Below are 9898 nucleotides of genomic sequence, written 5' to 3' on the forward strand. Positions count from 1 at the left end.
GATATGATAAAGGCATGAACAAAGGTGGTCTCCATGTGAATAGAAAGAAGGAAATTAATGAGAGATATTATGGAAGTAGCAAGACTTAGCAATGCATTAGGAGAGTGAATAATCAAGGATGAACCTGGGTAATTGGAAACATAGTGGTATCCTCAACAGAAATAGGGAACTTGGGAAATGGGCATTGAAAAAAAAAGCAATAAGACTAACAAATTTACCATGACTAGCAATGTATGCTCCATTCCACATCTATAATCTACTTTTCTGAATTTTCCTCTGTGTTATACACACACACACACACACACACACACACACACACACACACACACACACACACATATATATATATATAATATGTATATAAAATAAATATGCATATATACACATTGCCCAATCATAGTGAAGAATGTAAACCTTTCAATCACCTCCCCAAAAGGAAACCTTTAAGTGATCTTTAATTCTGCATTCATTTATTCACCAAATACCCAAGTTCCTGCTATATGTAATAAATATAAAGAAAATATGAAGATAGATGTGGTACCAATTCTGACCTAAAAGGGTTTTGCCTTTCATTCAATATGTTGCAATCACCACTCACTCTTGCAGGTTTTTTCCTTACATAATTTACCCCAAACCCATTTCACTCTTCACTTTTCTAGTTGCTATGGTCTGGGTACAAGATAGAACACTCACCCATTATGCCAACCCCTATTGAAAATCATCAGCATAAAAGTCCCTTGATCCCTAGTAGAATAAACTGGAAGGCTAGCATGAGGGAAAAGTCTGGCATAGTAAAAGTGAGAGACATGGAAGACAATCACTGCAATAGCATCAGATTATACTAAATATGATGGCCTTTGAGATATCATATCCTTGGAGTATGGATAAAGGGAAGTTCCAGTAGTTGAAAGAAGAGTTGACCAGGCTATAGCCTGAGATTATGGAAATAAGAATAAAGAAGAAGGAATAAACTCATGAAATATAAGGAGATAATTCCAAGATGCATAAATAAGTTCAAATTGTAAAGCAATAGACAATGGAAAGTTAAAAATGGCTTAGGAAGTTTTTGTTGACTAATGAATAAGACCTGGCATCCAATACTTTCCTATGTGACTAATGCCCCTGGCTTCAGCCTTAGTCTCTTCATCTCTAAAATGGAAATATAATATTAATATATTAATATCACCAATTTCACAGGATTATAATGAGGAAAAGTCCTCTGTAAACCACAAAACTTTATAATGTGTGTTGTGATAGTGATTGTTCCTTTTATTTTCACCTGTGGGAACACTATGCACAAGACAGGGGAGGAATAAACTGGAATTGTAAAACAATTCATCTTTTCCATGTTTAACTACTAAATAGTCTTTCTTTTCTCAGACACTGGAAGATTTTCTCAGACACTGAGTCATTTAAATTTTATACTAAAAATTTTTTCAGGGGAATTCAGATATTACTCAAAAGGTTATATAATAATGGCATGGCAGTAATTCTATTAATCAGCAAGCATTGGTTTAAAAAATGCACCTCTATGCCTGTGTTCCAGTCATTGCCAAATGAAATAACCTTTTCTCAGTCTTCATTCTTCTTGAACTCTCTTCATCTCTTGAATCTGTTGTTCACCCTTTTTGCTTTTGAAATTCTCCCCCATGCTTTCATGATGCTGCTCTCTCCTGATTCCTTTCTACTTGTTTGATTTCTACCTGGATTTTCACTCAGGTCACACCTGATCACAGAAGGTTTCTTACTCTTTTTTTATCTTCCTACACTACTTTTGCTTGGTGATCTCCCAGGAGTTCAATTATCTCTGTAAATTATTCTCATATCTATTCATCCAACCTTAATCTGTGTCCTAACCTCTAGTCTTTCACTGCCAACTGTCTACTTGCATATCTCTAAATGGATGTTTTGTATTTATCTGAAGCTCACAAAGTCCCAAAGAGATTCATTATGTTTCCCCTAGATACTCCCCTCTTACCAGCATTCTACCAGTTATTCATGCTAACAACCTCAGTTCCATTTTCAACTTCTCATTCTTACCCCACATATCCAATCTGTTATCAAATCCTGTCACTTTTACTGTTACAATATCTTTCAGATGGGAGGGATATAGATATGTTATATCTATATGTAATATTTATATCATTCTATCTATAGCTATATATTTCTCCTCTCTTCTGACCCAGCCACCCCACAGTGGAGGCCTTCATCAACTCATACCAGGATTATTGCAATAGCCTTCTGGTGGATCTCCCTGCTTCTCCTCAATTAATTTCAATCTTTACTCAGCTTCCAAAGTGATTATCTTAAAATGCAGGTCCGAACATATCACTCCCTTATGCATTACACTGTAGTGACTCCCTCTTACCTCTCACAAAGGGTGTAATTCTAAATACTTTGGTGTATATGGAACCTTTATTTTTTATCAATGACCAAGGAGCTTATATTCTAAACAACAAAACAAAACAAAACAGTAAGAAAATATATGCAGGACACATTTGTAAAGAGATGTCAAAAAGAATGATGATTGAAGTCAAAGGGGAAATGATTAACAAGTCTTTTCCTGAAATGGTAGAACTGATTTTATTACTCTTCTCAAATTTAATGTTAGAAAGCAGTGATGTAAGAGAAGGTAGGAATATATCTACACTGCAGCATGCCATGAAGATGGTCAGGAAGGAATGTGGTAGTATCACAGAAGAGCAAAATAATGTGAATGCTCAAAGGTCAGAGTTAAGGGTATTGTCTAGGATTAGGATGCTAATAATTCTGTTGCACTCTGCTATTACCACATCTGTCAATATTTGGAGTATGATGGTTGGTTTCATAGATTTCTCTTAAGGAAGAATAGTGAAAAGCTAGAGAGTGCTTGGAGGAAAACCAGTATGATAAAGGGCCTAGACATGAGGATCAGTTAAAAGAAGTGGGAAAATTTAGCCTGAAAAGGAACCTTCGAGGAACATATTTATAGTTTTCAAGTATTTGAAGGGCTATCACATCAAAGAGGGATTTGATACTTTCCTACTTGGCCCAAAAAAACAAAATAAGGTATAAGTGGTCAAAAGTTGCAGAGAGGTGGGTTTTTGGCTTTACATAAGGGAAAACTAATAATTAGAGTCACCACTAATTCCTTGGGAATTAGTCAAATCAGGTCAAGTCAACAAGAATTCATCAGGTTTCTAGTATATACCAAACATTTCTCAATAAAACCTGGGGATACAAAATAAAACAAAAAATATTTCCTGCTCTCCATGAGAATAGGAATATTGTGTGAATCTTCCCTACATTCCAATGGGCAAGACAACATTCAAATGACTAAGTACAAATAAGGTATATATAAAATAAATTGGTAATAATCTCAAAGGGAAGACACTAAGTTTAAGAAGGATTGTCAAAGATTTCTTGCAGGAAGCCAGGAGTGGGAGATGAGGAAAGAGAAAAATTCCAGGTATGAAGGATGGTCATTGAGTTGGAACATTCAGAAGGTGTAGTGCATGTTCTAGGAGTCACAAGGAGGCCAATGCCACTGGATCACAGAGTGCATGGGACTGAGGGGTAGGAAGATTAGAAAGGAAGAGGAGGCCAGGTTATAAAAGATTTTAAAAGCCAAGCAGTATGGTGGTATATTTTCTTACACTAGACATCTTCAAGCACAGAGTAAATGACTACCTGTTATAGTGGAGACATATTGTGGAGATTATTGTTCAGATGGAGCCTGGACAAGATAACTTCTAAAATCTGGATTACAGGCCTTCCATGTCTGAGCTTCTATGACCTGTGAACAGTCCAGGGAGGAAAGGTCAGTGACATTTCCCTGCTTTGATTGTTTTTCAAATAAGTTCTAGAATGAAAAGTGGGCATGGATCATAGAACTGGGAAACTGTGGCTATTTGGTACTAATCAAACAACATTTCTTCATTTTATAGTAATTTCCAGAAAACAGAGTTTAACAAATTATTCATTGCATGGTAGGTTGTGATTTCAGTTTAATTTGGAAATGTTTTGCAGCTAGATAATGGCAAAAAACAAATGGTGGTATCTAATCCATCTTTTCTGGAAGTTTGCTGAACCATGGAACTAACTTGGCTGGAAGGACTTTGGCCATGAAAATTTGCCCAATTTAATTTTCCATTCCCAGTCCATTAGAACAAGGAAAATGGGGCTCATGAAATCAGAATATTTACAATAAGAAAAGAACTTCTGATGGGGGGGGGATCTTCATTACAAATACCCTTGATAAGGGAGAAGCTAAGTAGCACAGTGGATAGGGCACTGACCCTGGAATCAGAAAGACCTGAGTTCAAATCTGAACTCAGATGCTTGATGCCTACTCACTGTGTGACCTTAGGCAAAATCACTTAACTTCATTGTCCAAAAACCTCACCAAATATCTCTGATCATGACAAGATCTCTAAGGAAAAAATACACAGGAAAAAGAATAAGAGATATCCCTACCCTCCCCTTACCCATTATTAAAGGATTTGAACTGACAACTTTCAGAACTTCATAATAGAAAATAATAATAATATATAAAATTAAGTTGCAAGAACTTAGCAATTATTACCTCATTTGATCCTGACAACACTTTCTGGGAGGTAGGTGCTATTACTATCTCCATTTTGGTCTAAATCACTAAAAAATAAGAAGAGGAAAAACTAAGGAAAATAATTCTGTATTCACCTTATATTCATCACATTGACAAAGACACAAAAAAAGGAAAAAAATGGAACATATTGGAGATACCTTGGATTGTATTAATACACTAGTGGTGTAACTGTGAATTGATACAATCTTTCTGGAAACTCCTTTGAAATTGCACCAGACATCACTAAATTGTACATACCTTTTGACCAAATTATATCAATTTAAAACAATTTAAACAATGATTATAATATGGTAAGAGAAAGCAATATTGAAAGACATCAGAATTGTGCTCAGTTCGTGATCAATCATGATTTCAGAAGATTAACAGTGAAACAATCCCTTCCCATTTCCCCTCCTCTTGACAAAGAGGTAGTAGACTATAAGTGCAGAATGAGGTGTGTATTGACAGACATTGTCATTGTGTTCATTTGTTTTGTTGAACTGTAATTGTTTTTACAGGGGATGATTCTATTATGCTATGAATGAAGAGTCATTGGGAAATGAGAAGGGAAAGGAACAATATTTGCTCCAAATGTGCTCAAACATCCAGGTACACCTGGTCCAAGGTATATGCATACCTGTGAGTTCAATTGCATAGGGAATTTTCATTAAGGAATGGGAATCAAAGATAAAATTGGAAGATTTTTATACATAATAAAAAACAACCCAACCAGACAAATGAATAGCACAGGTGGAGAATGTTGTAGGCTGACAAGGTTCTTACTCTCAAGAATTAAAATATTAACATGTTTCAAACAAAATGTTTCACTAGATGTAGATAAGAGACATGCCATTGATTCTAAGAATCACTGACTTTTTTTTCAGAGTTTTTCTGGAATTATATAAATTGTCCCCCAATGCACTTTGCTTCATTAGTCAAAAAATGTGTGTACTGATATGCTGAGGTTGGAGAGAGGATCCTGACCATAAGAGACATATCTATGTGTATTTTCATAGGGATTCATAAATTATATTTATATTTAGAGGATAATCATTGCATTTTTAAAATTATCTTGATAACATTTCTATGACAGAAAATAATTTTACCCATTTTACGGATATAGGAACAGAAATATAAAGTCAAGTGTCTAATGCTAATCACTAGGATTAGTTACCATGTCTTGATTTCTTAACTAGCGCCATAGCCACTAAATTAGGCTTTCTCTGGAGCCTGAAAAGTAAGCTGGATTATACATTTTAGTCTGGCTTGTCACCATCATGTGTGGGAGTATTACATAAAATAATGACCCTGTCATGGGAAAGGCTTTAAGCATGTACCGATCTCTAATGTGCCTGACTCACTGTCAAGAGTATTTTAATGTTTGAATGGTTTGCCCAAACCAAAAATCAATTTAAATATATGTTGAAGGAAGCCAGGGACACAAAAAATATGGAGTGGAAAAGAAAAACTAATTCCCCTAAGGGTTCAGGTGCTTTATAATCACCTATAATTGGACCTTGATCAGCACTTAATGTCTTTTGATCTTTCAAGAAAACAATTTGTTTCCATGTAGATAGAAGAAATATCATAAGAGCTTTCAGTTTGTACACACCATTCTATCTCACCTCTCTGACTCTGAACAGATTGTCCCCAGTACCTAGAAGGCTCTCTCTCCTCATTTCCATATCAGCTCCATTTGTCCTTGGCTTGCCAGAATACTATGCCATGTGTGATGCCTTTAGAAAGCTTAAAATACCAAGGATATTTTTTTATATCAAATGTGAAATTTGGTGCTCAGAGACTTCAGGACATGAGAGGGAGACTGAATGAAAAGAAACTATTGTAATAAACTTGATTCTTCTTAATTTCAAAAGAAAATTAATTCGTACTTGGAATTTACTCTCTATTTGCAGCCATTATCTTCAGAACAGCAGACTATAATGTTTGGTAATTGGGCAACTAGGCAGCCAAGTGAATAGAATGCTGGTGCTAGTGTCAGGGAGAATCATGTTACTGTATTCAAATCTGGCTTCAGACACTTAATAGCTGTCTGACTCTGGACAAGTCACTTAAGCCTGTTTTTCCATGATCTAGTTGGTAACAGAGGCAGGGGTAAGGACACCAGAGCACTGAAGAATAGTTTGAACTTGTGTTTGTTACATTATATCATATGACTTTTTTATTCCTTGTTTTGTTATAGGGTTAAATGGGGTTAAAATGGCCTGCCCAAAGTCACATAGTTAGGTAATTATTAAGAGCCTGAGATCGGGTTTGAACTCGGGTTCTCCTGAGGGCTGGTGCTCTATATACTGTGCCACTTAGCTGCCCCCTTTTATTCTTTATTAAAGGATTTACAGTCATCAGCAGGCATGTAGGGAGGTGTTTAAGGAAGCAACAGAGCCCTCTGAAACTACCAGCTGCTCTTCAGAATAAGATTTATTTCTTTTGGAGTGACTTGAGGCTAAATGTCAGAAGATATAAGACATGGTCCCTCTTCCTTCAAGTATCCTTGGTTTTCTGTGAGGGATTTTTGTTATTTGTCCTTCCTTCTCGAAGAAGACCATGATATCAGGGATGTGATGCCAAGACATGCAAGTGAATTGCACTGAGTAAGGGAGGACTGTGCAAAGTCATCAGCCTAACTTTCTCCTCCAGAGCCATCTGGTACAATGGCAAGATACAGATCAGAATGACTGAAGATGTCCCCAGGTTCAGGGGACCTTTAACAGGTCTCAGTTTAACTGAGGCAAAGTTCATTCAACGACTAAGGCTAGGTAAGAAATGAGGCAGAGAACAGCCTCTTTTATCTAGTCAAAAAGAAAAAAAAATAATCTGGAAAGAGAAGACCCTCAAGGTTTTTGGCCAAAAATGAAACAATTTCTATTTACCTTCACTCTGAGTCAATCAGGATCCAAACAATGACCAAGTGGGACTTGGACTAAGGCCTATTATTGGCCAATCAATGAGAGCAGGAGAGATTTAGATATGACATGGTCCTTTTTTCTGCAATCAAAATTTACATTCCTTTGGCAAAGCACCTGCAGGTAAGGGTGTGATACCATATGTGGATCAAGGGAAAGGAAAAGAAAGGAAAGAAGAGAGGTAGAGACAAACAGAAAAGGAAGGAAGGAAGGAAGGAAGGAAGGAAGGAAGGAAGGAAGGAAGGAAGGAAGGAAGGAAGGAAGGAAGGAAGGAAGGAAGGAAGGAAGGAAGTTCCAGATGGGTCTCCATGGGGAAGTTCCTACTACTATTCACAGAAATTATTGTTTATTCTTCCTTCTCAAAGAGAACCATGATATCAGGTTAATGAGACCATGACATGTAAGTGAATTTGCCTAAATCATCAGCCTAGTTTTCTCTTCTGGATTAGAGGAATTAGAATAATAAAGAAGGATGAAGAGTCCAGCAGTTGTTATGGTCTAATCCTAGGAGCTATCAGGAGTAGAGGTCCCTGTGTTCCTTTTTCATTAGCTTTTTCTAGGTCTGAAGTCTATCTTTCCCAATCACAGGAACTCTGTCTCTGAAGACTGTCAATGTTTAAATCATTATTTGCAATTAATACTTAATGATATACTATATGAAATAAAATCAGCTAATCATCTTAAAATATTTCTGACAAAGGGTTCCCTAGATATCACCAAACTAATAAAAATACAACCAAGACAAAAGCTAAAGAACTTAAAATTTAGACTATTAAAATTCATCAAGTCTAGCAACTAAGATGAATGGCATATAGTTTCCAAGAAGCTACTACTACATGACTTTCATGTCTTACATTAAATATGTATTTTTCTCATTCTTTTTATCTAGTTTAGCAAAGAGATTAGTATTGTTAGTTTCTTATGAGACATTGCTTTAATATTTCAGAGGATATTCACTATTTTCAACTGCAATGCAAAAACTAATCAAATACACTGTTTTAAAAATTTAAAGACTGATACTGAAAAGCATGAATCCTAAGTTTAAGATTCAATTAAATAGGAATTTAAAGATATTCCATTTAATAAAAATAATTTTATTGGTCTTCCTAGTAATGCAGTACCAGAAAAATGTATATTAACATGTGATCTGATGTCTTTTATTAGACAATCAATACATTATTAAGAGCTTATCTACCACACTAAGCACAGTGGGGAGATACAAAAGGAATACAGAATAAATAGGAAGATGTAGCATTAAGAGGGGGAGAGAGAGAGAGAGCACAGGCCAGAACTCAGCTTAACTTTCCCACCATTCTCCTCCAAACTTTAAATTGAGACCTCAAATCATACGTTGGATGACAGAACTAACAAAAGGTGAGTGAGAGACATATATCCAGTTTAAGACAACTCAGGGGACCCGCAGGAGAGGTCTTTTACCTCATGGTAGGTATAGGCCAGGAGCATGGCAGGAGCGGCACTGGTGGGCTTTGGAGGTAGCTGTGACAGCGAAGCAACAGCTTCAGGACCAAATAAGCCAGAGATGGCAAGGGAAAGGTCAGACAACTGGTCACAAAGAGAGTACAGAGAACTTTTTGTTATCACTTGGTTCACCTGGAATTGCTGGGGAATTCTGTTGCAATAAACCCTTCTGTATAACGGTTTCAGGGTCAAGAGGAGCACCAGTATTTGCTGCAAGAGGGAAGCAGGGGCCCTTCCTGGGTAAAAATAAAAGTGCCAGAAGGTCAGTCAGTGATCACACCTATTCCAGAGGAATACCACCTTGGAAAATTTGCAAGCCCCAGAATTAATTCTAAAAACTGCAGCAACAAAAAGTCTTTACTTTGCCTTTCTACCCCAAGTTGAGCAGAGCCCAAATTTAGCAAAGAGTAGTCAGAAAATAGGATAAAGAAATGAACAAATAATGAAAAAAGAACCTGACCATAAAAAAATACTATAGTTAAAGGGAAGAACAAGACAAACTTGGAAAACAACAATGTGAAAATAGTTACAAGATAAGCCTCAAAGGAAAGTCCAAAAGTCAACAAGAATTTCTAGAAATGTGAGGGAGGGGGAGAGGGAGAGGGAGAGAGGGAGAGTAGAAAAGAGGAAAAGTTGGGAAAAGAAATTAGAGTGAGACAAGAAAATTATGAAAAGAGAATTAGCAGCTTGGCAAAAGAAGCATAAAATATTGAAGAAAATAACATTTAAAAAAAAGAATTGGCCTATTGGTAAAAGAGGCATTAAAATTCACTGAAAAACTCCTATAAAAAGCAAAACTGGACCAATGGGAAAAGTACAGAAGTTCACTGGAGAAAATAATTTATTAAAATTTAGAATTGAACAAGTAGAAGCAATGACTCTATGAGACATCAAGAAGCAATAAAACAAAATA

The 9898-nt window shown here is 36.2% G+C and overlaps 1 long non-coding RNA gene across 1 annotated transcript; it reads right to left on the bottom strand.

Moving 5' to 3' along the window:
- Positions 1-295: 295 nt before the first annotated feature.
- LOC141504342 (uncharacterized) lies at positions 296-9564 on the bottom strand. The gene is made up of 2 exons (XR_012473321.1): positions 8944-9564; positions 296-3775 (listed from the first exon to the last, which is right to left on the bottom strand). It is a non-coding gene; the product is annotated as an uncharacterized LOC141504342 (long non-coding RNA).
- Positions 9565-9898: the final 334 nt, after the last annotated feature.

This window comes from Macrotis lagotis, chromosome 1 (assembly GCF_037893015.1).
Source record: "Macrotis lagotis isolate mMagLag1 chromosome 1, bilby.v1.9.chrom.fasta, whole genome shotgun sequence".
NCBI classification, from domain to species: Eukaryota; Metazoa; Chordata; class Mammalia; order Peramelemorphia; family Peramelidae; genus Macrotis; species Macrotis lagotis.